Source organism: Ranitomeya variabilis, chromosome 7 (genome assembly GCF_051348905.1).
Source record: "Ranitomeya variabilis isolate aRanVar5 chromosome 7, aRanVar5.hap1, whole genome shotgun sequence".
In the NCBI taxonomy this organism is placed as follows: domain Eukaryota; kingdom Metazoa; phylum Chordata; class Amphibia; order Anura; family Dendrobatidae; genus Ranitomeya; species Ranitomeya variabilis.
The window spans coordinates 92,674,398-92,700,029 of record NC_135238.1 but is presented as its reverse complement, the minus strand read 5'-3'; the positions used below and the strand labels follow the sequence as shown (position 1 = coordinate 92,700,029).

The window sequence follows — 25,632 nt, the reverse complement described above, 5'->3', positions numbered from 1 at the left end:
CACTATCAGTAGAGACGTAGCCATGCCAAATTTGTGAGATGATGATGGAAGCAAGGCACTGCTGAGATTCGAACTCAGGGTCCCCTGTTTACAAGACAGGCGCTTTAACCAACTAAGCCACAGTGCCACATGCTTATGATACAGAATAGGCAGATAGAAGGAATGCCACGGCAAGGACAAAAGTAGGAAAAATTAGGAATGATTGAAAAGATAGGAAGTTTGTTTCTGAGATGATGAAAACAAAGCACTGCTGAGATTTCAACTCAGTGTCTCTTGTTTACAAGACAGGCGCTTTAACCAACTAAGCCACAGTGCCACATGCTTATGATACAGAATAGGCAGATAGAAGGAATGCCACGGCAAGGACAAAAGTAGGAAAAATTAGGAATGATTGAAAAGATAGGAAGTTTGTTTCTGAGATGATGAAAACAAAGCACTGCTGAGATTTCAACTCAGTGTCTCTTGTTTACAAGACAGGCGCTTTAACCAACTAAGCCACAGTGCCACATGCTTATGATACAGAATAGGCAGATAGAAGGAATGCCACGGCAAGGACAAAAGTAGGAAACATTAGGAATGATTGCAAAGATAGGAAGTTTGTTTCTGAGATGATGAAAACAAAGCACTGCTGAGATTTCAACTCAGTGTCTCTTGTTTACAAGACAGTCGCCTTAACCAACTAAGCCACAGGGTCACATGCTTACGATACAGAGTAGGCATGATAGAAAAGATAGGAGGTTTGTTTCTGAGATGATGAAAACAAAGCACTGCTGAGATTTGAACTCAGGGTCTCACGTTTACAAGACAGGTGCTTTAACCAACTAAGCCACAGGGTCACATGCTTATGATACAGAATAGGCAGATAGAAGGAATGCCACGGCAAGGACAAAAGTAGGAAACATTAGGAATGATTGAAAAGATATGAAGTTTGTTTCTGAGATGATGAAAACAAAGCACTGCTGAGATTTCAACTCAGTGTCACTTGTTTACAAGACAGGCACTTTAACCAACTAAGCCACAGTGCCACATGCTTATGATACAGAATAGGCAGATAGAAGGAATGCCATGGCAAGGACAAAAGTAGGAAACATTAGGAATGATTGAAAAGATAGAAAGTTTGTTTCTGAGATGATGAAAACAAAGCACTGCTGAGATTTCAACTCAGTGTCTCTTGTTTACAAGACAGTCGCCTTAACCAACTAAGCCACAGGGTCACATGCTTACGATACAGAGTAGGCATGATAGAAAAGATAGGAGGTTTGTTTCTGGGATGATGACAACAAAGCACTGCTGAGATTTGAACTCAGGGTCTCACGTTTACAAGACAGGTGCTTTAACCAACTAAGCCACAGGGTCACATGCTTACAACATGTATTGAAACCTGAGCACTGGTTCATTTCTTATGCAGAAGAAACTCTTAATCTCACAATTGCACTATCAGTAGAGACGTAGCCATGCCAAGTTTGTGAGATGATGATGGAAACAAGGCACTGCTGAGATTCGAACTCAGGGTCCCCTGTTTACAAGACAGGCGCTTTAACCAACTAAGCCACAGTGCCACATGCTTATGATACAGAATAGGCAGATAGAAGGAATGCCACGGCAAGGACAAAAGTAGGAAAAATTAGGAATGATTGAAAAGATAGGAAGTTTGTTTCTGAGATGATGAAAACAAAGCACTGCTGAGATTTCAACTCAGTGTCTCTTGTTTACAAGACAGGCGCTTTAACCAACTAAGCCACAGTGCCACATGCTTATGATACAGAATAGGCAGATAGAAGGAATGCCACGGCAAGGACAAAAGTAGGAAACATTAGGAATGATTGCAAAGATAGGAACTTTGTTTCTGAGATGATGAAAACAAAGCACTGCTGAGATTTCAACTCAGTGTCTCTTGTTTACAAGACAGGAGCCTTAACCAACTAAGCCACAGGGTCACATGCATTAAAACCTGAGCACTGGTTCATTTCATATGCAGAAGAAACTCTTAATCTCACAATTGCACTATCAGTAGAGACGTAGCCATGCCAAGTTTGTGAGATGATGATGGAGACAAGGCACTGCTGAGATTCGAACTCAGGGTCTCCTGTTGACAAGACAGGCGCTTTAACCAACTAAGCCACAGTGCCACATGCTTATGATACAGAATAGGCAGATAGAAGGAATGCCACGGCAAGGACAAAAGTAGGAAACATTAGAAATGAGTGAAAAGATAGGAAGTTTGTTTCTGAGATGATGAAAACAAAGCACTGCTGAGATTTCAACTCAGTGTCTCTTGTTTACAAGACAGTCGCCTTAACCAACTAAGCCACAGGGTCACATGCTTACGATACAGAGTAGGCATGATAGAAAAGATAGGAGGTTTGTTTCTGAGATGATGAAAACAAAGCACTGCTGAGATTTGAACTCAGGGTCTCACGTTTACAAGACAGGTGCTTTAACCAACTAAGCCACAGGGTCACATGCTTATGATACAGAATAGGCAGATAGAAGGAATGCCACGGCAAGGACAAAAGTAGGAAACATTAGGAATGATTGAAAAGATATGAAGTTTGTTTCTGAGATGATGAAAACAAAGCACTGCTGAGATTTCAACTCAGTGTCACTTGTTTACAAGACAGGCACTTTAACCAACTAAGCCACAGTGCCACATGCTTATGATACAGAATAGGCAGATAGAAGGAATGCCATGGCAAGGACAAAAGTAGGAAACATTAGGAATGATTGAAAAGATAGAAAGTTTGTTTCTGAGATGATGAAAACAAAGCACTGCTGAGATTTCAACTCAGTGTCTCTTGTTTACAAGACAGTCGCCTTAACCAACTAAGCCACAGGGTCACATGCTTACGATACAGAGTAGGCATGATAGAAAAGATAGGAGGTTTGTTTCTGGGATGATGACAACAAAGCACTGCTGAGATTTGAACTCAGGGTCTCACGTTTACAAGACAGGTGCTTTAACCAACTAAGCCACAGGGTCACATGCTTACGACATGTATTGAAACCTGAGCACTGGTTCATTTCTTATGCAGAAGAAACTCTTAATCTCACTATCAGTAGAGACGTAGCCATGCCAAGTTTGTGAGATGATGATGGAAACAAGGCACTGCTGAGATTCGAACTCAGGGTCCCCTGTTTACAAGACAGGCGCTTTAACCAACTAAGCCACAGTGCCACATGCTTATGATACAGAATAGGCAGATAGAAGGAATGCCACGGCAAGGACAAAAGTAGGAAAAATTAGGAATGATTGAAAAGATAGGAAGTTTGTTTCTGAGATGATGAAAACAAAGCACTGCTGAGATTTCAACTCAGTGTCTCTTGTTTACAAGACAGGCGCTTTAACCAACTAAGCCACAGTGCCACATGCTTATGATACAGAATAGGCAGATAGAAGGAATGCCACGGCAAGGACAAAAGTAGGAAACATTAGGAATGATTGCAAAGATAGGAAGTTTGTTTCTGAGATGATGAAAACAAAGCACTGCTGAGATTTCAACTCAGTGTCTCTTGTTTACAAGACAGGCGCTTTAACCAACTAAGCCACAGTGCCACATGCTTATGATACAGAATAGGCAGATAGAAGGAATGCCACGGCAAGGACAAAAGTAGGAAACATTAGGAATGATTGCAAAGATAGGAAGTTTGTTTCTGAGATGATGAAAACAAAGCACTGCTGAGATTTCAACTCAGTGTCTCTTGTTTACAAGACAGGCGCTTTAACCAACTAAGCCACAGTGCCACATGCTTATGATACAGAATAGGCAGATAGAAGGAATGCCACGGCAAGGACAAAAGTAGGAAACATTAGGAATGATTGCAAAGATAGGAAGTTTGTTTCTGAGATGATGAAAACAAAGCACTGCTGAGATTTCAACTCAGTGTCTCTTGTTTACAAGACAGGAGCCTTAACCAACTAAGCCACAGGGTCACATGCATTAAAACCTGAGCACTGGTTCATTTCATATGCAGAAGAAACTCTTAATCTCACAATTGCACTATCAGTAGAGACGTAGCCATGCCAAGTTTGTGAGATGATGATGGAAACAAGGCACTGCTGAGATTCGAACTCAGGGTCTCCTGTTTACAAGACAGGCGCTTTAACCAACTAAGCCACAGTGCCACATGCTTATGATACAGAATAGGCAGATAGAAGGAATGCCACGGCAAGGACAAAAGTAGGAAACATTAGGAATGATTGAAAAGATAGGAAGTTTGTTTCTGAGATGATGAAAACAAAGCACTGCTGAGATTTCAACTCAGTGTCTCTTGTTTACAAGACAGGCGCCTTAACCAACTAAGCCACAGGGTCACATGCATTAAAACCTGAGCACTGGTTCATTTCTTATGCAGAAGAAACTCTTAATCTCACAATTGCACTATTAGTAGAGACGTAGCCATGGCAAGTTTGTGAGATGATGATGGAAACAAGGCACTGCTGAGATTCGAACTCAGGGTCTCCTGTTTACAAGACAGGCACTTTAACCAACTAAGCCACAGCGCCACATGCTTAAGATACAGAATAGGCAGATAGAAGGAATGCCACGGCAAGGACAAATGTAGGAAACATTAGGAATGATTGAAAAGATAGGAAGTTTGTTTCTGAGATGATGAAAACAAAGCACTGCTGAGATTTCAACTCAGTGTCTCTTGTTTACAAGACAGGCGCTTTAACCAACTAAGCCACAGTGCCACATGCTTATGATACAGAATAGGCAGATAGAAGGAATGCCACGGCAAGGACAAAAGTAGGAAACATTAGGAATGATTGAAAAGATAGGAAGTTTGTTTCTGAGATGATGAAAACAAGGCACTGCTGAGATTTCAACTCAGTGTCTCTTGTTTACAAGACACGCGCTTTAACCAACTAAGCCACAGTGCCACATGCTTATGATACAGAATAGGCAGATAGAAGGAATGCCACGGCAAGGACAAAAGTAGGAAACATTAGGAATGATTGAAAAGATAGGAAGTTTGTTTCTGAGATGATGAAAACAAAGCACTGCTGAGATTTCAACTCAGTGTCTCTTGTTTACAAGACAGGCGCTTTAACCAACTAAGCCACAGTGCCACATGCTTATGATACAGAATAGGCAGATAGAAGGAATGCCACGGCAAGGACAAAAGTAGGAAACATTAGGAATGATTGAAAAGATAGGAAGTTTGTTTCTGAGATGATGAAAACAAAGCACTGCTGAGATTTCAACTCAGTGTCTCTTGTTTACAAGACACGCGCTTTAACCAACTAAGCCACAGTGCCACATGCTTATGATACAGAATAGGCATGATAGAAAAGATAGGAGGTTTGTTTCTGAGATGATGAAAACAAAGCACTGCTGAGATTTCAACTGAGTGTCTCTTGTTTACAAGACAGGCGCTTTAACCAACTAAGCCACAGTGCCACATGCTTATGATACAGAATAGGCAGATAGAAGGAATGCCACGGCAAGGACAAAAGTAGGAAACATTAGGAATGATTGAAAAGATAGGAAGTTTGTTTCTGAGATGATGAAAACAAAGCACTGCTGAGATTTCAACTCAGTGTCTCTTGTTTACAAGACAGGCGCTTTAACCAACTAAGCCACAGTGCCACATGCTTATGATACAGAATAGGCAGATAGAAGGAATGCCACGGCAAGGACAAAAGTAGGAAACATTAGGAATGATTGAAAAGATAGGAAGTTTGTTTCTGAGATGATGAAAACAAAGCACTGCTGAGATTTCAACTCAGTGTCTCTTGTTTACAAGACAGTCGCCTTAACCAACTAAGCCACAGGGTCACATGCTTACCACATGTATTAAAACCTGAGCACTGGTTCATTTCTTATGCAGAAGAAACTCTTAATCTCACAATTGCTCTATCAGTAGAGACGTAGCCATGCCAAGTTTGTGAGATGATGATGGAAACAAGGCACTGCTGAGATTCGAACTCAGGGTCTCCTGTTTACAAGACAGGCGCATTAACCAACTAAGCCACAGTGCCACATGCTTATGATACAGAATAGGCAGATAGAAGGAATGCCACGGCAAGGACAAAAGTAGGAAACATTAGGAATGATTGAAAAGATAGGAAGTTTGTTTCTGAGATGATGAAAACAAAGCACTGCTGAGATTTCAACTCAGTGTCTCTTGCTTACAAGACAGGCGCCTTAACCAACTAAGCCACAGGGTCACATGCATTAAAACCTGAGCACTGGTTCATTTCTTATGCAGAAGAAACTCTTAATCTCACAATTGCTCTATCAGTAGAGACGTAGCCATGCCAAGTTTGTGAGATGATGGAAACAAGGCACTGCTGAGATTCGAACTCAGGGTCTCCTGTTTACAAGACAGGCGCATTAACCAACTAAGCCACAGTGCCACATGCTTATGATACAGAATAGGCAGATAGAAGGAATGCCACGGCAAGGACAAAAGTAGGAAACATTAGGAATGATTGAAAAGATAGGAAGTTTGTTTCTGAGATGATGAAAACAAAGCACTGCTGAGATTTAAACTCAGTGTCTCTTGTTTACAAGACAGTCGCCTTAACCAACTAAGCCACAGGGTCACATGCATTAAAACCTGAGCACTGGTTCATTTCTTATGCAGAAGAAACTCTTAATCTCACAATTGCTCTATCAGTAGAGACGTAGCCATGCCAAGTTTGTGAGATGATGGAAACAAGGCACTGCTGAGATTCGAACTCAGGGTCTCCTGTTTACAAGACAGGCGCATTAACCAACTAAGCCACAGTGCCACATGCTTATGATACAGAATAGGCAGATAGAAGGAATGCCACGGCAAGGACAAAAGTAGGAAACATTAGGAATGATTGAAAAGATAGGAAGTTTGTTTCTGAGATGATGAAAACAAAGCACTGCTGAGATTTCAACTCAGTGTCTCTAGTTTACAAGACAGGCGCTTTAACCAACTAAGCCACAGTGCCACATGCTTATGATACAGAATAGGCAGATAGAAGGAATGCCACGGCAAGGACAAAAGTAGGAAACATTAGGAATGATTGAAAAGATAGGAAGTTTGTTTCTGAGATGATGAAAACAAAGCACTGCTGAGATTTCAACTCAGTGTCTCTTGTTTACAAGACAGTCGCCTTAACCAACTAAGCCACAGGGTAACATGCTTACCACATGTATTAAAACCTGAGCACTGGTTCATTTCTTATGCAGAAGAAACTCTTAATCTCACAATTGCTCTATCAGTAGAGACGTAGCCATGCCAAGTTTGTGAGATGATGATGGAAACAAGGCACTGCTGAGATTCGAACTCAGGGTCTCCTGTTTACAAGACAGGCGCATTAACCAACTAAGCCACAGTGCCACATGCTTATGATACAGAATAGGCAGATAGAAGGAATGCCACGGCAAGGACAAAAGTAGGAAACATTAGGAATGATTGAAAAGATAGGAAGTTTGTTTCTGAGATGATGAAAACAAAGCACTGCTGAGATTTCAACTCAGTGTCTCTTGCTTACAAGACAGGCGCCTTAACCAACTAAGCCACAGGGTCACATGCATTAAAACCTGAGCACTGGTTCATTTCTTATGCAGAAGAAACTCTTAATCTCACAATTGCTCTATCAGTAGAGACATAGCCATGCCAAGTTTGTGAGATGATGGAAACAAGGCACTGCTGAGATTCGAACTCAGGGTCTCCTGTTTACAAGACAGGCGCATTAACCAACTAAGCCACAGTGCCACATGCTTATGATACAGAATAGGCAGATAGAAGGAATGCCACGGCAAGGACAAAAGTAGGAAACATTAGGAATGATTGAAAAGATAGGAAGTTTGTTTCTGAGATGATGAAAACAAAGCACTGCTGAGATTTAAACTCAGTGTCTCTTGTTTACAAGACAGTCGCCTTAACCAACTAAGCCACAGGGTCACATGCATTAAAACCTGAGCACTGGTTCATTTTTTATGCAGAAGAAACTCTTAATCTCACAATTGCACTACCAGTAGAGACGTAGCCATGGCAAGTTTGTGAGACGATGATGGAAACAAGGCACTGCTGAGATTCGAACTCAGGGTCTCCTGTGTACAAGACAGGCGCTTTAACCAGCTAAGCCACAGTGCCACATGCTTATGATACAGAATAGGCAGATAGAAGGAATGCCACGGCAAGGACAAAAGTAGGAAACATTAGGAATGATTGAAAAGATAGGAAGTTTCTTTCTGAGATGATGAAAACAAAGCACTGCTGAGATTTCAACTCAGTGTCTCTTGTTTACAAGACAGGCGCCTTAACCAACTAAGCCACAGGGTCACATGCATTAAAACCTGAGCACTGGTTCATTTCTTATGCAGAAGAAACTCTTAATCTCACAATTGCACTATTAGTAGAGACGTAGCCATGGCAAGTTTGTGAGATGATGATGGAAACAAGGCACTGCTGAGATTCGAACTCAGGGTCTCCTGTTTACAAGACAGGCGCTTTAACCAACTAAGCCACAGCGCCACATGCTTAAGATACAGAATAGGCAGATAGAAGGAATGCCACGGCAAGGACAAATGTAGGAAACATTAGGAATGATTGAAAAGATAGGAAGTTTGTTTCTGAGATGATGAAAACAAAGCACTGCTGAGATTTCAACTCAGTGTCTCTTGTTTACAAGACAGGCGCTTTAACCAACTAAGCCACAGTGCCACATGCTTATGATACAGAATAGGCAGATAGAAGGAATGCCACGGCAAGGACAAAAGTAGGAAACATTAGGAATGATTGAAAAGATAGGAAGTTTGTTTCTGAGATGATGAAAACAAGGCACTGCTGAGATTTCAACTCAGTGTCTCTTGTTTACAAGACACGCGCTTTAACCAACTAAGCCACAGTGCCACATGCTTATGATACAGAATAGGCAGATAGAAGGAATGCCACGGCAAGGACAAAAGTAGGAAACATTAGGAATGATTGAAAAGATAGGAAGTTTGTTTCTGAGATGATGAAAACAAAGCACTGCTGAGATTTCAACTCAGTGTCTCTTGTTTACAAGACAGGCGCTTTAACCAACTAAGCCACAGTGCCACATGCTTATGATACAGAATAGGCATGATAGAAAAGATAGGAGGTTTGTTTCTGAGATGATGAAAACAAAGCACTGCTGAGATTTCAACTCAGTGTCTCTTGTTTACAAGACAGGCGCTTTAACCAACTAAGCCACAGTGCCACATGCTTATGATACAGAATAGGCAGATAGAAGGAATGCCACGGCAAGGACAAAAGTAGGAAACATTAGGAATGATTGAATAGATAGGAAGTTTGTTTCTGAGATGATGAAAACAAAGCACTGCTGAGATTTCAACTCAGTGTCTCTTGTTTACAAGACAGTCGCCTTAACCATCTAAGCCACAGGGTCACATGCAGTAAAACCTGAGCACTGGTTCATTTCTTATGCAGAAGAAACTCTTAATCTCACAATTGCACTATTAGTAGAGACGTAGCCATGCCAAGTTTGTGAGATGATGATGGAAACAAGGCACTGCTGAGACTCGAAGTCAGGGTCTCCTGTTTACAAGACAGGCGCTTTAACCAACTAAGCCACAGTGCCACATGCTTAAGATATAGAATAGGCAGATAGAAGGAATGCCACGGCAAGGACAAAAGTAGGAAACATTAGGAATGATTGAAAAGATAGGAAGTTTGTTTCTGAGATGATGAAAAAGCACTGCTGAGATTTCAACTCAGTGTCTCTTGTTTACAAGACAGGCGCTTTAACCAACTAAGCCACAGTGCCACATGCTTATGATACAGAATAGGCAGATAGAAGGAATGCCACGGCAAGGACAAAAGTAGGAAACATTAGGAATGATTGAAAAGATAGGAAGTTTGTTTCTGAGATGATGAAAACAAAGCACTGCTGAGATTTCAACTCAGTGTCTCTTGTTTACAAGACACGCGCTTTAACCAACTAAGCCACAGTGCCACATGCTTATGATACAGAATAGGCAGATAGAAGGAATGCCACGGCAAGGACAAAAGTAGGAAACATTAGGAATGATTGAAAAGATAGGAAGTTTGTTTCTGAGATGATGAAAACAAAGCACTGCTGAGATTTCAACTCAGTGTCTCTTGTTTACAAGACAGGCGCTTTAACCAACTAAGCCACAGTGCCACATGCTTATGATACAGAATAGGCAGATAGAAGGAATGCCACGGCAAGGACAAAAGTAGGAAACATTAGGAATGATTGAAAAGATAGGAAGTTTGTTTCTGAGATGATGAAAACAAAGCACTGCTGAGATTTCAACTCAGTGTCTCTTGTTTACAAGACACGCGCTTTAACCAACTAAGCCACAGTGCCACATGCTTATGATACAGAATAGGCAGATAGAAGGAATGCCACGGCAAGGACAAAAGTAGGAAACATTAGGAATGATTGAAAAGATAGGAAGTTTGTTTCTGAGATGATGAAAACAAAGCACTGCTGAGATTTCAACTCAGTGTCTCTTGTTTACAAGACAGGCGCTTTAACCAACTAAGCCACAGTGCCACATGCTTATGATACAGAATAGGCATGATAGAAAAGATAGGAGGTTTGTTTCTGAGATGATGAAAACAAAGCACTGCTGAGATTTCAACTCAGTGTCTCTTGTTTACAAGACAGGCGCTTTAACCAACTAAGCCACAGTGCCACATGCTTATGATACAGAATAGGCAGATAGAAGGAATGCCACGGCAAGGACAAAAGTAGGAAACATTAGGAATGATTGAATAGATAGGAAGTTTGTTTCTGAGATGATGAAAACAAAGCACTGCTGAGATTTCAACTCAGTGTCTCTTGTTTACAAGACAGGCGCTTTAACCAACTAAGCCACAGTGCCACATGCATTAAAACCTGAGCACTGGTTCATTTCTTATGCAGAAGAAACTCTTAATCTCACAATTGCACTACCAGTAGAGACATAGCCATGGCAAGTTTGTGAGATGATGATGGAAACAAGGCACTGCTGATATTCGAACTCAGGGTCTCCTGTTTACAAGACAGGCGCTTTAACCAACTAAGCCACAGTGCCACATGCTTATGATACAGAATAGGCAGATAGAAGGAATGCCACGGCAAGGACAAAAGTAGGAAACATTAGGAATGATTGAAAAGATAGGAAGTTTGTTTCTGAGATGATGAAAACAAAGCACTGCTGAGATTTCAACTCAGTGTCTCTTGTTTACAAGACTGTCGCCTTAACCAACTAAGCCACAGGGTCACATGCATTAAAACCTGAGCACTGGTTCATTTCTTATGCAGAAGAAACTCTTAATCTCACAATTGCACTACCAGTAGAGACGTAGCCATGGCAAGTTTGTGAGATAATGATGGAAACAAGGCACTGCTGAGATTCGAACTCAGGGTCTCCTGTTTACAAGACAGGTGCTTTAACCAACTAAGCCACAGTGCCACATGCTTATGATACAGAATAGGCAGATAGAAGGAATGCCACGGCAAGGACAAAAGTAGGAAACATTAGGAATGATTGAAAAGATAGGAAGTTTGTTTCTTAGATGATGAAAACAAAGCACTGCTGAGATTTCAACTCAGTGTCTCTTGTTTACAAGACAGGCGCTTTAACCAACAAAGCCACAGTGCCACATGCTTATGATACAGAATAGGCAGATAGAAGGAATGCCACGGCAAGGACAAAAGTAGGAAACATTAGGAATGATTGAAAAGATAGGAAGTTTGTTTCTGAGATGATGAAAACAAAGCACTGCTGAGATTTCAACTCAGTGTCTCTTGTTTACAAGACAGGCGCTTTAACCAACTAAGCCACAGTGCCACATGCTTATGATACAGAATAGGCAGATAGAAGGAATGCCACGGCAAGGACAAAAGTAGGAAACATTAGGAATGATTGAAAAGATAGGAAGTTTGTTTCTGAGATGATGAAAACAAAGCACTGCTGAGATTTCAACTCAGTGTCTCTTGTTTACAAGACAGTCGCCTTAACCAACTAAGCCACAGGGTCACATGCTTACCACATGTATTAAAACCTGAGCACTGGTTCATTTCTTATGCAGAAGAAACTCTTAATCTCACAATTGCACTATCAGTAGAGACGTAGCCATGGTAAATTTGTGAGATGATGGAAACAAAGAACTGCTGAGATTTAAACTCAGTGTCTCCTGTTTACAAGACAGGCGCTTTAACCAACTAAGCCACAGCGCCACATGCTTACGATACAGAGTAGGTATGATAGAAAAGATAGGAGGTTTGTTTCTGAGATGATGAAAACAAAGCACTGCTGAGATTTGAACTCAGGGTCTCACGTTTACAAGACAGGCGCCTTAACCAACTAAGCCACAGCGCCACATGCTTACGATACAGAGTAGGCATGATAGAAAAGATAGGAGGTTTGTTTCTGAGATGATGAAAACAAAGCACTGCTGAGATTTGAACTCAGGGTCTCACGTTTATAAGACAGGTGCTTTAACCAACTAAGCCACAGGGTCACATGCTTACCACATGTATTAAAACCTGAGCACTGGTTCATTTCTTATGCAGAAGAAACTCTTAATCTCACAATTGCACTATTAGTAGAGACGTAGCCATGCCAAGTTTGTGAGATGATGATGGAAACAAGGCACTGCTGAGATTCGAACTCAGGGTCCCCTGTTTACAAGACAGGCGCTTTAACCAACTAAGCCACAGTGCCAAAAGCTTATGATACAGAATAGGCAGATAGAAGGAATGCCACGGCAACGACAAAAGTAGGAAACATTAGGAATGATTGAAAAGATAGGAAGTTTGTTTCTGAGATGATGAAAACAAAGCACTGCTGAGATTTCAACTCAGTGTCTCTTGTTTACAAGACAGGCGCTTTAACCAACTAAGCTACAGTGCCACATGCATTAAAACCTGAGCACTGGTTCATTTCTTATGCAGAAGAAACTCTTAATCTCACAATTGCACTACCAGTAGAGACATAGCCATGGCAAGTTTGTGAGATGATGATGGAAACAAGGCACTGCTGATATTCGAACTCAGGGTCTCCTGTTTACAAGACAGGCGCTTTAACCAACTAAGCCACAGTGCCACATGCTTATGATACAGAATAGGCAGATAGAAGGAATGCCACGGCAAGGACAAAAGTAGGAAACATTAGGAATGATTGAAAAGATAGGAAGTTTGTTTCTGAGATGATGAAAACAAAGCACTGCTGAGATTTCAACTCAGTGTCTCTTGTTTACAAGACTGTCGCCTTAACCAACTAAGCCACAGGGTCACATGCATTAAAACCTGAGCACTGGTTCATTTCTTATGCAGAAGAAACTCTTAATCTCACAATTGCACTACCAGTAGAGACGTAGCCATGGCAAGTTTGTGAGATAATGATGGAAACAAGGCACTGCTGAGATTCGAACTCAGGGTCTCCTGTTTACAAGACAGGTGCTTTAACCAACTAAGCCACAGTGCCACATGCTTATGATACAGAATAGGCAGATAGAAGGAATGCCACGGCAAGGACAAAAGTAGGAAACATTAGGAATGATTGAAAAGATAGGAAGTTTGTTTCTTAGATGATGAAAACAAAGCACTGCTGAGATTTCAACTCAGTGTCTCTTGTTTACAAGACAGGCACTTTAACCAACAAAGCCACAGTGCCACATGCTTATGATACAGAATAGGCAGATAGAAGGAATGCCACGGCAAGGACAAAAGTAGGAAACATTAGGAATGATTGAAAAGATAGGAAGTTTGTTTCTGAGATGATGAAAACAAAGCACTGCTGATATTTCAACTCAGTGTCTCTTGTTTACAAGACAGGCGCTTTAACCAACTAAGCCACAGTGCCACATGCTTATGATACAGAATAGGCAGATAGAAGGAATGCCACGGCAAGGACAAAAGTAGGAAACATTAGGAATGATTGAAAAGATAGGAAGTTTGTTTCTGAGATGATGAAAACAAAGCACTGCTGAGATTTCAACTCAGTGTCTCTTGTTTACAAGACAGTCGCCTTAACCAACTAAGCCACAGGGTCACATGCTTACCACATGTATTAAAACCTGAGCACTGGTTCATTTCTTATGCAGAAGAAACTCTTAATCTCACAATTGCACTATCAGTAGAGACGTAGCCATGGTAAATTTGTGAGATGATGGAAACAAAGAACTGCTGAGATTTAAACTCAGTGTCTCCTGTTTACAAGACAGGCGCTTTAACCAACTAAGCCACAGCGCCACATGCTTACGATACAGAGTAGGTATGATAGAAAAGATAGGAGGTTTGTTTCTGAGATGATGAAAACAAAGCACTGCTGAGATTTGAACTCAGGGTCTCACGTTTACAAGACAGGCGCCTTAACCAACTAAGCCACAGCGCCACATGCTTACGATACAGAGTAGGCATGATAGAAAAGATAGGAGGTTTGTTTCTGAGATGATGAAAACAAAGCACTGCTGAGATTTGAACTCAGGGTCTCACGTTTATAAGACAGGTGCTTTAACCAACTAAGCCACAGGGTCACATGCTTACCACATGTATTAAAACCTGAGCACTGGTTCATTTCTTATGCAGAAGAAACTCTTAATCTCACAATTGCACTATCAGTAGAGACGTAGCCATGGAAAATTTGTGAGATGATGATGGAAACAAAGAACTGCTGAGATTCAAACTCAGTGTCTCCTGTTTACAAGACAGGCGCTTTAACCAACTAAGCCACAGCACCACATGCTTACGATACAGAGTAGGTATGATAGAAAAGATAGGAGGTTTGTTTCTGAGATGATGAAAACAAAGCTCTGCTGAGATTTGAACTCAGGGTCTCACGTTTACAAGACAGGCGCCTTAACCAACTAAGCCACAGCGCCACATGCTTACGATACAGAGTAGGCATGATAGAAAAGATAGGAGGTTTGTTTCTGAGATGATGAAAACAAAGCACTGCTGAGATTTGAACTCAGTGTCTCTTGTTTACAAGACAGGCGCTTTAACCAACTAAGCCACAGTGCCACATGCTTATGATACAGAATAGGCAGATAGAAGGAATGCCACGGCAAGGACAAAAGTAGGAAACATTAGGAATGATTGAAAAGATAGGAAGTTTGTTTCTGAGATGATGAAAACAAAGCACTGCTGAGATTTCAACTCAGTGTCTCTTGTTTACAAGACACGCGCTTTAACCAACTAAGCCACAGTGCCACATGCTTATGATACAGAATAGGCAGATAGAAGGAATGCCACGGCAAGGACAAAAGTAGGAAACATTAGGAATGATTGAAAAGATAGGAAGTTTGTTTCTGAGATGATGAAAACAAAGCACTGCTGAGATTTCAACTCAGTGTCTCTTGTTTACAAGACAGGCGCTTTAACCAACTAAGCCACAGTGCCACATGCTTATGATACAGAATAGGCATGATAGAAAAGATAGGAGGTTTGTTTCTGAGATGATGAAAACAAAGCACTGCTGAGATTTCAACTCAGTGTCTCTTGTTTACAAGACAGGCGCTTTAACCAACTAAGCCACAGTGCCACATGCTTATGATACAGAATAGGCAGATAGAAGGAATGCCACGGCAAGGACAAAAGTAGGAAACATTAGGAATGATTGAATAGATAGGAAGTTTGTTTCTGAGATGATGAAAACAAAGCACTGCTGAGATTTCAACTCAGTGTCTCTTGTTTACAAGACAGGCGCTTTAACCAACTAAGCCACAGTGCCACATGCATTAAAACCTGAGCACTGGTTCATTTCTTATGCAGAAGAAACTCTTAATCTCACAATTGCACTACCAGTAGAGACATAGCCATGGCAAGTTTGTGAGATGATGATGGAAACAAGGCACTGCTGATATTCGAACTCAGGGTCTCCTGTTTACAAGACAGGAGCTTTAACCAACTAAGCCACAGTGCCACATGCTTATGATACAGAATAGGCAGATAGAAGGAATGCCACGGCAAGGACAAAAGTAGGAAACATTAGGAATGATTGAAAAGATAGGAAGTTTGTTTCTGAGATGATGAAAACAAAGCACTGCTGAGATTTCAACTCAGTGTCTCTTGTTTACAAGACTGTCGCCTTAACCAACTAAGCCACAGGGACACATGCATTAAAACCTGAGCACTGGTTCATTTCTTATGCAGAAGAAACTCTTAATCTCACAATGGCACTACCAGTAGAGACGTAGCCATGGCAAGTTTGTGAGATGATGATGGAAACAAGACACTGCTGAGATTTGAACTCAGGGTCTCCTGTTTACAAGACAGGCGCTTTAACCAACTACGCCACAGTGCCACATGCTTATGATACAGAATAGGCAGATAGAAGGAATGCCACGGCAAGGACAAAAGTAGGAAACATTAGGAATGATTGAAAAGATAGGAAGTTTGTTTCTGAGATGATGAAAACAAAGCACTGCTGAGATTTCAACTCAGTGTCTCTTGTTTACAAGACAGGCGCTATAACCAACAAAGCCACAGTGCCACATGCTTATGATACAGAATAGGCAGATAGAAGGAATGCCACGGCAAGGACAAAAGTAGGAAACATTAGGAATGATTGAAAAGATAGGAAGTTTGTTTCTGAGATGATGAAAACAAAGCACTGCTGAGATTTCAACTCAGTGTCTCTTGTTTACAAGACAGGCGCTTTAACCAACTAAGCCACAGTGCCACATGCTTATGATACAGAATAGGCAGATAGAAGGAATGCCACGGCAAGAACAAAAGTAGGAAACATTAGGAATGATTGAAAAGATAGGAAGTTTGTTTCTGAGATGATGAAAACAAAGCACTGCTGAGATTTCAACTCAGTGTCTTTTGTTTACAAGACAGTCGCCTTAACCAACTAAGCCACAGGGTCACATGCTTACCACATGTATTAAAACCTGAGCACTGGTTCATTTCTTATGCAGAAGAAACTCTTAATCTCACAATTGCACTATCAGTAGAGACGTAGCCATGGTAAATTTGTGAGATGATGGAAACAAAGAACTGCTGAGATTTAAACTCAGTGTCTCCTGTTTACAAGACAGGCGCTTTAACCAACTAAGCCACAGCGCCACATGCTTACGATACAGAGTAGGTATGATAGAAAAGATAGGAGGTTTGTTTCTGAGATGATGAAAACAAAGCACTGCTGAGATTTCAACTCAGTGTCTCTTGTTTACAAGACAGGCGCTTTAACCAACTAAGCCACAGTGCCACATGCTTATGATACAGAATAGGCAGATAGAAGGAATGCCACGGCAAGGACAAAAGTAGGAAACATTAGGAATGATTGAAAAGATAGGAAGTTTGTTTCTGAGATGATGAAAACAAAGCACTGCTGAGATTTGAACTCAGGGTCTCACGTTTACAAGACAGGGACCTTAACCAACTAAGCCACAGCGCCACATGCTTACGATACAGAGTAGGCATGATAGAAAAGATAGGAGGTTTGTTTCTGAGATGATGAAAACAAAGCACTGCTGAGATTTGAACTCAGGGTCTCACGTTTGTAAGACAGGTGCTTTAACCAACTAAGCCACAGGGTCACATGCTTACAACATGTATTGAAACCTGAGCACTGGTTCATTTCTTATGCAGAAGAAACTCTTAATCTCACAATTGCACTACCAGTAGAGACGTAGCCATGGCAAGTTTGTGAGATGATGATGGAAACAAGACACTGCTGAGATTTGAACTCAGGGTCTCCTGTTTACAAGACAGGCGCTTTAACCAACTACGCCACAGTGCCACATGCTTATGATACAGAATAGGCAGATAGAAGGAATGCCACGGCAAGGACAAAAGTAGGAAACATTAGGAATGATTGAAAAGATAGGAAGTTTGTTTCTGAGATGATGAAAACAAAGCACTGCTGAGATTTCAACTCAGTGTCTCTTGTTTACAAGACAGGCGCTTTAACCAACTAAGCCACAGTGCCACATGCTTATGATACAGAATAGGCAGATAGAAGGAATGCCACGGCAAGGACAAAAGTAGGAAACATTGGGAATGATTGAAAAGATAGGAAGTTTGTTTCTGAGATGATGAAAACAAAGCACTGCTGAGATTTCAACTCAGTGTCTCTTGTTTACAAGACAGTCGCCTTAACCAACTAAGCCACAGGGTCACATGCTTACCACATGTATTAAAACCTGAGCACTGGTTCATTTCTTATGCAGAAGAAACTCTTAATCTCACAATTGCACTACCAGTAGAGACATAGCCATGGCAAGTTTGTGAGATGATGATGGAAACAAGGCACTGCTGATATTCGAACTCAGGGTCTCCTGTTTACAAGACAGGCGCTTTAACCAACTAAGCCACAGTGCCACATGCTTATGATACAGAATAGGCAGATAGAAGGAATGCCACGGCAAGGACAAAAGTAGGAAACATTAGGAATGATTGAAAAGATAGGAAGTTTGTTTCTGAGATGATGAAAACAAAGCACTGCTGAGATTTCAACTCAGTGTCTCTTGTTTACAAGACTGTCGCCTTAACCAACTAAGCCACAGGGTCACATGCATTAAAACCTGAGCACTGGTTCATTTCTTATGCAGAAGAAACTCTTAATCTCACAATTGCACTACCAGTAGAGACGTAGCCATGGCAAGTTTGTGAGATAATGATGGAAACAAGGCACTGCTGAGATTCGAACTCAGGGTCTCCTGTTTACAAGACAGGTGCTTTAACCAACTAAGCCACAGTGCCACATGCTTATGATACAGAATAGGCAGATAGAAGGAATGCCACGGCAAGGACAAAAGTAGGAAACATTAGGAATGATTGAAAAGATAGGAAGTTTGTTTCTGAGATGATGAAAACAAAGCACTGCTGAGATTTCAACTCAGTGTCTCTTGTTTACAAGACAGGCGCTATAACCAACAAAGCCACAGTGCCACATGCTTATGATACAGAATAGGCAGATAGAAGGAATGCCACGGCAAGGACAAAAGTAGGAAACATTAGGAATGATTGAAAAGATAGGAAGTTTGTTTCTGAGATGATGAAAACAAAGCACTGCTGAGATTTCAACTCAGTGTCTCTTGTTTACAAGACAGGCGCTTTAACCAACTAAGCCACAGTGCCACATGCTTATGATACAGAATAGGCAGATAGAAGGAATGCCACGGCAAGAACAAAAGTAGGAAACATTAGGAATGATTGAAAAGATAGGAAGTTTGTTTCTGAGATGATGAAAACAAAGCACTGCTGAGATTTCAACTCAGTGTCTCTTGTTTACAAGACAGTCGCCTTAACCAACTAAGCCACAGGGTCACATGCTTACCACATGTATTAAAACCTGAGCACTGGTTCATTTCTTATGCAGAAGAAACTCTTAATCTCACAATTGCACTATCAGTAGAGACGTAGCCATGGTAAATTTGTGAGATGATGGAAACAAAGAACTGCTGAGATTTAAACTCAGTGTCTCCTGTTTACAAGACAGGCGCTTTAACCAACTAAGCCACAGCGCCACATGCTTACGATACAGAGTAGGTATGATAGAAAAGATAGGAGGTTTGTTTCTGAGATGATGAAAACAAAGCACTGCTGAGATTTCAACTCAGTGTCTCTTGTTTACAAGACAGGCGCTTTAACCAACTAAGCCACAGTGCCACATGCTTATGATACAGAATAGGCAGATAGAAGGAATGCCACGGCAAGGACAAAAGTAGGAAACATTAGGAATGATTGAAAAGATAGGAAGTTTGTTTCTGAGATGATGAAAACAAAGCACTGCTGAGATTTGAACTCAGGGTCTCACGTTTACAAGACAGGCACCTTAACCAACTAAGCCACAGCGCCACATGCTTACGATACAGAGTAGGCATGATAGAAAAGATAGGAGGTTTGTTTCTGAGATGATGAAAACAAAGCACTGCTGAGATTTGAACTCAGGGTCTCACGTTTATAAGACAGGTGCTTTAACCAACTAAGCCACAGGGTCACATGCTTACAACATGTATTGAAACCTGAGCACTGGTTCATTTCTTATGCAGAAGAAACTCTTAATCTCACAATTGCACTACCAGTAGAGACGTAGCCATGGCAAGTTTGTGAGATGATGATGGAAACAAGACACTGCTGAGATTTGAACTCAGGGTCTCCTGTTTACAAGACAGGCGCCTTAACCAACTACGCCACAGTGCCACATGCTTATGATACAGAATAGGCAGATAGAAGGAATGCCACGGCAAGGACAAAAGTAGGAAACATTAGGAATGATTGAAAAGATAGGAAGTTTGTTTCTGAGATGATGAAAACAAAGCACTGCTGAGATTTCAACTCAGTGTCTCTTGTTTACAAGACAGGCGCTTTAACCAACTAAGCCACAGTGCCACATGCTTATGATACAGAATAGGCAGATAGAAGGAATGCCACGGCAAGGACAAAAGTAGGAAACATTGGGAATGATTGAAAAGATAGGAAGTTTGTTTCTGAGATGATGAAAACAAAGCACTGCTGAGATTTCAACTCAGTGTCTCTTGTTTACAAGACAGTCGCCTTAACCAACTAAGCCACAGGGTCACATGCTTACCACATGTATTAAAACCTGAGCACTGGTTCATTTCTTATGCAGAAGAAACTCTTAATCTCACAATTGCACTATCAGTAGAGACGTAGCCATGGTAAATTTGTGAGATGACGATGGAAACAAAGAACTGCTGAGATTCAAACTCAGTGTCTCCTGTTTACAAGACAGGTGCTTTAACCAACTAAGCCACAGCGCCACATGCTTACGATACAGAGTAGGCATGATAGAAAAGATAGGAGGTTTGTTTCTGAGATGATGAAAACACAGCACTGCTGAGATTTGAACTCAGGGTCTCACGTTTACAAGACAGGTGCTTTAACCAACTAAGCCACAGGGTCACATGCTTACAACATGCATTAAAACCTGAGCACTGGTTCATTTCTTATGCAGAAGAAACTCTTAATCTCACAATTGCACTATCAGTAGAGACGTAGCCATGGTAAATTTGTGAGATGATGATGGAAACAAAGAACTGCTGAGATTCAAACTCAGTGTCTCCTGTTTACAAGACAGGCGCTTTAACCAACTAAGCCACAGCGCCACATGCTTACGATACAGAGTAGGCGTGATAGAAAAGATAGGAGGTTTGTTTCTGAGATGATGAAAACACAGCACTGCTGAGATTTGAACTCAGGGTCTCACGTTTACAAGACAGGTGCTTTAACCAACTAAGCCACAGGGTCACATGCTTACAACATGCATTAAAACCTGAGCACTGGTTCATTTCTTATGCAGAAGAAACTCTTAATCTCACAATTGCACTACCAGTAGAGACGTAGCCATGGCAAGTTTGTGAGATGATGACGGAAACAAGGCACTGTTGAGATTCGAACTCAGGGTCTCCTGTTTACAAGACAGGCGCTTTAACCAACTAAGCCACAGTGCCACATGCTTATGATACAGAATAGGCAGATAGAAGGAATGCCACGGCAAGGACAAAAGTAGGAAACATTAGGAATGATTGAAAAGATAGGAAGTTTGTTTCTGAGATGATGAAAACAAAGCACTGCTGAGATTTCAACTCAGTGTCTCTTGTTTACAAGACAGGCGCTTTAACCAACTAAGCCACAGTGCCACATGCTTATGATACAGAATAGGCAGATAGAAGGAATGCCACGGCAAGGACAAAAGTAGGAAACATTAGGAATGATTGAAAAGATAGGAAGTTTGTTTCTGAGATGATGAAAACAAAGCACTGCTGAGATTTCAACTCAGTGTCTCTTGTTTACAAGACAGTCGCCTTAACCAACTAAGCCAAAGGGTCACATGCTTACCACATGTATTAAAACCTGAGCACTGGTTCATTTCTTATGCAGAAGAAACTCTTAATCTCACAATTGCACTATCAGTAGAGACGTAGCCATGGTAAATTTGTGAGATGACGATGGAAACAAAGAACTGCTGAGATTCAAACTCAGTGTCTCCTGTTTACAAGACAGGTGCTTTAACCAACTAAGCCACAGCGCCACATGCTTACGATACAGAGTAGGCATGATAGAAAAGATAGGAGGTTTGTTTCTGAGATGATGAAAACACAGCACTGCTGAGATTTGAACTCAGGGTCTCACGTTTACAAGACAGGTGCTTTAACCAACTAAGCCACAGGGTCACATGCTTACAACATGCATTAAAACCTGAGCACTGGTTCATTTCTTATGCAGAAGAAACTCTTAATCTCACAATTGCACTATCAGTAGATACATAGCCATGGCAAGTTTGTGAGATGATGACGGAAACAAGGCACTGCTGAGATTCGAACTCAGGGTCTCCTGTTTACAAACCTGAGCACTGGTTCATTTCTTATGCAGAAGAAACTCTTAATCTCACAATTGCACTATCAGTAGAGATGTAGCCATGGCAAGTTTGTGAGATAATGATGGAAACAAGGCACTGCTGAGATTCGAACTCAAGGTCTACTGTTTACAAGACAGGCGCTTTAACCAACTAAGCCACAGTGCCACATGCTTATGATACAGAATAGGCAGATAGAAGGAATGCCATGGCAAGGACAAAAGTAGGAAACATTAGGAATGATTGAAAAGATAGGAAGTTTGTTTCTGAGATGATGAAAACACAGTACTGCTGAGATTTGAACTCAGGGTCTCACGTTTACAAGACAGGTGCTTTAACCAACTAAGCCACAGGGTCACATGCTTACAACATGCATTAAAACCTGAGCACTGGTTCATTTCTTATGCAGAAGAAACTCTTAATCTCACAATTGCACTACCAGTAGAGATGTAGCCATGGCAAGTTTGTGAGATGATGACGGAAACAAGGCACTGTTGAGATTCGAACTCAGGGTCTCCTGTTTACAAGACAGGCGCTTTAACCAACTAAGCCACAGTGCCACATGCTTATGATACAGAATAGGCAGATAGAAGGAATGCCACGGCAAGGACAAAAGTAGGAAACATTAGGAATGATTGAAAAGATAGGAAGTTTGTTTCTGAGATGATGAAAACAAAGCACTGCTGAGATTTCAACTCAGTGTCTCTTGTTTACAAGACAGTCGCCTTAACCAACTAAGCCACAGGGTCACATGCTTACCACATGTATTAAAACCTGAGCACTGGTTCATTTCTTATGCAGAAGAAACTCTTAATCTCACAATTGCACTATCAGTAGAGACGTAGCCATGGTAAATTTGTGAGATGACGATGGAAACAAAGAACTGCTGAGATTCAAACTCAGTGTCTCCTGTTTACAAGACAGGTGCTTTAACCAACTAAGCCACAGCGCCACATGCTTACGATACAGAGTAGGCATGATAGAAAAGATAGGAGGTTTGTTTCTGAGATGATGAAAACACAGCACTGCTGAGATTTGAACTCAGGGTCTCACGTTTACAAGACAGGTGCTTTAACCAACTAAGCCACAGGGTCACATGCTTACAACATGCATTAAAACCTGAGCACTGGTTCATTTCTTATGCAGAAGAAACTCTTAATCTCACAATTGCACTATCAGTAGATACATAGCCATGGCAAGTTTGTGAGATGATGACGGAAACAAGGCACTGCTGAGATTCGAACTCAGGGTCTCCTGTTTACAAGACAGGCGCTTTAACCAACTAAGCCACAGTGCCACATGCTTATGATATAGAATATGCAGATAGAAGGAATGCCACGGCAAGGACAAAAGTAGGAAACATTAGTAATGATTGAAAAGATAGGAAGTTTGTTTCTGAGATGATGAAAACAAAGCACTGCTGAGATTTCAACTCAGTGTCTCTTGTTTACAAGACAGGCGCTTTAACCAACTAAGCCACAGTGCCACATGCTTATGATACAGAATAGGCAGATAGAAGGAATGCCACGGCAAGGACAAAAGTAGGAAACATTAGGAATGATTGAAAAGATAGGAAGTTTGTTTCTGAGATGATGAAAACACAGTACTGCTGAGATTTGAACTCAGGGTCTCACGTTTACAAGACAGGTGCTTTAACCAACTAAGCCACAGGGTCACATGCTTACAACATGCATTAAAACCTGAGCACTGGTTCATTTCTTATGCAGAAGAAACTCTTAATCTCACAATTGCACTATCAGTAGAGACGTAGCCATGGTAAATTTGTGAGATGACGATGGAAACAAAGCACTGCTGAGATTCAAACTCAGTGTCTCTTGTTTACAAGACAGGCGCTTTAACCAACTAAGCCACAGTGCCACATGCTTATGATACAGAATAGGCAGATAGAAGGAATGCCACGGCAAGGACAAAAGTAGGAAACATTAGGAATGATTGAAAAGATAGGAAGTTTGTTTCTGAGATGATGAAAACAGAGCACTGCTGAGATTTCAACTCAGTGTCTCTTGTTTACAAGACAAACGCCTTAACCAACTAAGCCACAGCGCCACATGCTTATGATACAGAGTAGGCATGATAGAAAAGATAGGAGGTTTGTTTCTGAGATGATGAAAACACAGTACTGCTGAGATTTGAACTCAGGGTCTCACGTTTACAAGACAGGTGCTTTAACCAACTAAGCCACAGGGTCACATGCTTACAACATGCATTAAAACCTGAGCACTGGTTCATTTCTTATGCAGAAGAAACTCTTAATCTCACAATTGCACTATCAGTAGAGACGTAGCCATGGTAAATTTGTGAGATGATGATGGAAACAAAGAACTGCTGAGATTCAAACTCAGTGTCTCCTGTTTAAAAGACAGGCGCTTTAACCAACTAAGCCACAGCGCCACATGCTTACGATACAGAGTAGGCATGATAGAAAAGATAGGAGGTTTGTTTCTGAGATGATGAAAACAAAGCACTGCTGAGATTTGAACTCAGGGTCTCACGTTTACAAGACAGGTGCTTTAACCAACTAAGCCACAGGGTCACATGCATTAAAACCTGAGCACTGGTTCATTTCTTATGCAGAAGAAACTCTTAATCTCACAATTGCACTATCTGTAGATACGTAGCCATGGCAAGTTTGTGAGATGATGACGGAAACAAGGCACTGTTGAGATTCGAACTCAGGGTCTCCTGTTTACAAGACAGGCGCTTTAACCAATTAAGCCACAGTGCCACATGCTTATGATACAGAATAGGCAGATAGAAGGAATGCCACGGCAAGGACAAAAGTAGGAAACATTAGGAATGATTGAAAAGATAGGAAGTTTGTTTCTGAGATGATGAAAACAAAGCACTGCTGAGATTTCAACTCAGTGTCTCTTGTTTACAAGACAGGCGCTTTAACCAACTAAGCCACAGTGCCACATGCTTATGATACAGAATAGGCAGATAGAAGGAATGCCACGGCAACGACAAAAGTAGGAAACATTAGGAATGATTGAAAAGATAGGAAGTTTGTTTCTGAGATGATGAAAACAAAGCACTGCTGAGATTTCAACTCAGTGTCTCTTGTTTACAAGACAGGCGCTTTAACCAACTAAGCCACAGTGCCACATGCTTATGATACAGAATAGGCAGATAGAAGGAATGCCACGGCAAGGACAAAAGTAGGAAACATTAGGAATGATTGAAAAGATAGGAAGTTTGTTTCTGAGATGATGAAAACAAAGCACTGCTGAGATTTCAACTCAGTGTCTCTTGTTTACAAGACAGTCGCCTTAACCAACTAAGCCACAGGGTCACATGCTTACCACATGTATTAAAACCTGAGCACTGGTTCATTTCTTATGCAGAAGAAACTCTT

The 25,632-nt window shown here is 41.3% G+C and overlaps 24 non-coding genes across 24 annotated transcripts; all 24 read right to left on the bottom strand.

Moving 5' to 3' along the window:
* Nucleotides 1-53: 53 nt before the first annotated feature.
* Nucleotides 54-127, bottom strand: TRNAT-UGU (transfer RNA threonine (anticodon UGU)). Its single transcript has one exon. It is a non-coding gene; the product is annotated as a tRNA-Thr (tRNA).
* Nucleotides 128-1,485: 1,358 nt separating this feature from the next.
* TRNAT-UGU (transfer RNA threonine (anticodon UGU)) lies at nt 1,486-1,559 on the bottom strand. The gene has a single exon. It is a non-coding gene; the product is annotated as a tRNA-Thr (tRNA).
* Nucleotides 1,560-2,055: 496 nt separating this feature from the next.
* TRNAT-UGU (transfer RNA threonine (anticodon UGU)) lies at nt 2,056-2,129 on the bottom strand. Its single transcript has one exon. It is a non-coding gene; the product is annotated as a tRNA-Thr (tRNA).
* A 972-nt stretch (nt 2,130-3,101) lies between these two features.
* Nucleotides 3,102-3,175, bottom strand: TRNAT-UGU (transfer RNA threonine (anticodon UGU)). The gene has a single exon. It is a non-coding gene; the product is annotated as a tRNA-Thr (tRNA).
* Nucleotides 3,176-4,049: 874 nt separating this feature from the next.
* Nucleotides 4,050-4,123, bottom strand: TRNAT-UGU (transfer RNA threonine (anticodon UGU)). The gene has a single exon. It is a non-coding gene; the product is annotated as a tRNA-Thr (tRNA).
* Nucleotides 4,124-4,430: 307 nt separating this feature from the next.
* Nucleotides 4,431-4,504, bottom strand: TRNAT-UGU (transfer RNA threonine (anticodon UGU)). The gene has a single exon. It is a non-coding gene; the product is annotated as a tRNA-Thr (tRNA).
* Nucleotides 4,505-5,909: 1,405 nt separating this feature from the next.
* Nucleotides 5,910-5,983, bottom strand: TRNAT-UGU (transfer RNA threonine (anticodon UGU)). The gene has a single exon. It is a non-coding gene; the product is annotated as a tRNA-Thr (tRNA).
* A 304-nt stretch (nt 5,984-6,287) lies between these two features.
* On the bottom strand, nt 6,288-6,361 carry TRNAT-UGU (transfer RNA threonine (anticodon UGU)). Its single transcript has one exon. It is a non-coding gene; the product is annotated as a tRNA-Thr (tRNA).
* Nucleotides 6,362-6,665: 304 nt separating this feature from the next.
* On the bottom strand, nt 6,666-6,739 carry TRNAT-UGU (transfer RNA threonine (anticodon UGU)). Its single transcript has one exon. It is a non-coding gene; the product is annotated as a tRNA-Thr (tRNA).
* A 507-nt stretch (nt 6,740-7,246) lies between these two features.
* TRNAT-UGU (transfer RNA threonine (anticodon UGU)) lies at nt 7,247-7,320 on the bottom strand. Its single transcript has one exon. It is a non-coding gene; the product is annotated as a tRNA-Thr (tRNA).
* Nucleotides 7,321-7,624: 304 nt separating this feature from the next.
* On the bottom strand, nt 7,625-7,698 carry TRNAT-UGU (transfer RNA threonine (anticodon UGU)). Its single transcript has one exon. It is a non-coding gene; the product is annotated as a tRNA-Thr (tRNA).
* Nucleotides 7,699-8,005: 307 nt separating this feature from the next.
* Nucleotides 8,006-8,079, bottom strand: TRNAT-UGU (transfer RNA threonine (anticodon UGU)). Its single transcript has one exon. It is a non-coding gene; the product is annotated as a tRNA-Thr (tRNA).
* A 307-nt stretch (nt 8,080-8,386) lies between these two features.
* Nucleotides 8,387-8,460, bottom strand: TRNAT-UGU (transfer RNA threonine (anticodon UGU)). Its single transcript has one exon. It is a non-coding gene; the product is annotated as a tRNA-Thr (tRNA).
* Nucleotides 8,461-10,941: 2,481 nt separating this feature from the next.
* On the bottom strand, nt 10,942-11,015 carry TRNAT-UGU (transfer RNA threonine (anticodon UGU)). Its single transcript has one exon. It is a non-coding gene; the product is annotated as a tRNA-Thr (tRNA).
* Nucleotides 11,016-11,322: 307 nt separating this feature from the next.
* On the bottom strand, nt 11,323-11,396 carry TRNAT-UGU (transfer RNA threonine (anticodon UGU)). Its single transcript has one exon. It is a non-coding gene; the product is annotated as a tRNA-Thr (tRNA).
* Nucleotides 11,397-12,576: 1,180 nt separating this feature from the next.
* On the bottom strand, nt 12,577-12,650 carry TRNAT-UGU (transfer RNA threonine (anticodon UGU)). Its single transcript has one exon. It is a non-coding gene; the product is annotated as a tRNA-Thr (tRNA).
* Nucleotides 12,651-12,957: 307 nt separating this feature from the next.
* Nucleotides 12,958-13,031, bottom strand: TRNAT-UGU (transfer RNA threonine (anticodon UGU)). Its single transcript has one exon. It is a non-coding gene; the product is annotated as a tRNA-Thr (tRNA).
* Nucleotides 13,032-13,338: 307 nt separating this feature from the next.
* Nucleotides 13,339-13,412, bottom strand: TRNAT-UGU (transfer RNA threonine (anticodon UGU)). Its single transcript has one exon. It is a non-coding gene; the product is annotated as a tRNA-Thr (tRNA).
* A 4,770-nt stretch (nt 13,413-18,182) lies between these two features.
* Nucleotides 18,183-18,256, bottom strand: TRNAT-UGU (transfer RNA threonine (anticodon UGU)). Its single transcript has one exon. It is a non-coding gene; the product is annotated as a tRNA-Thr (tRNA).
* Nucleotides 18,257-18,563: 307 nt separating this feature from the next.
* On the bottom strand, nt 18,564-18,637 carry TRNAT-UGU (transfer RNA threonine (anticodon UGU)). The gene has a single exon. It is a non-coding gene; the product is annotated as a tRNA-Thr (tRNA).
* A 2,640-nt stretch (nt 18,638-21,277) lies between these two features.
* Nucleotides 21,278-21,351, bottom strand: TRNAT-UGU (transfer RNA threonine (anticodon UGU)). Its single transcript has one exon. It is a non-coding gene; the product is annotated as a tRNA-Thr (tRNA).
* Nucleotides 21,352-22,742: 1,391 nt separating this feature from the next.
* TRNAT-UGU (transfer RNA threonine (anticodon UGU)) lies at nt 22,743-22,816 on the bottom strand. The gene has a single exon. It is a non-coding gene; the product is annotated as a tRNA-Thr (tRNA).
* Nucleotides 22,817-23,479: 663 nt separating this feature from the next.
* On the bottom strand, nt 23,480-23,553 carry TRNAT-UGU (transfer RNA threonine (anticodon UGU)). The gene has a single exon. It is a non-coding gene; the product is annotated as a tRNA-Thr (tRNA).
* A 1,375-nt stretch (nt 23,554-24,928) lies between these two features.
* TRNAT-UGU (transfer RNA threonine (anticodon UGU)) lies at nt 24,929-25,002 on the bottom strand. The gene has a single exon. It is a non-coding gene; the product is annotated as a tRNA-Thr (tRNA).
* Between the last annotated feature and the right edge of the window lie 630 nt (nt 25,003-25,632).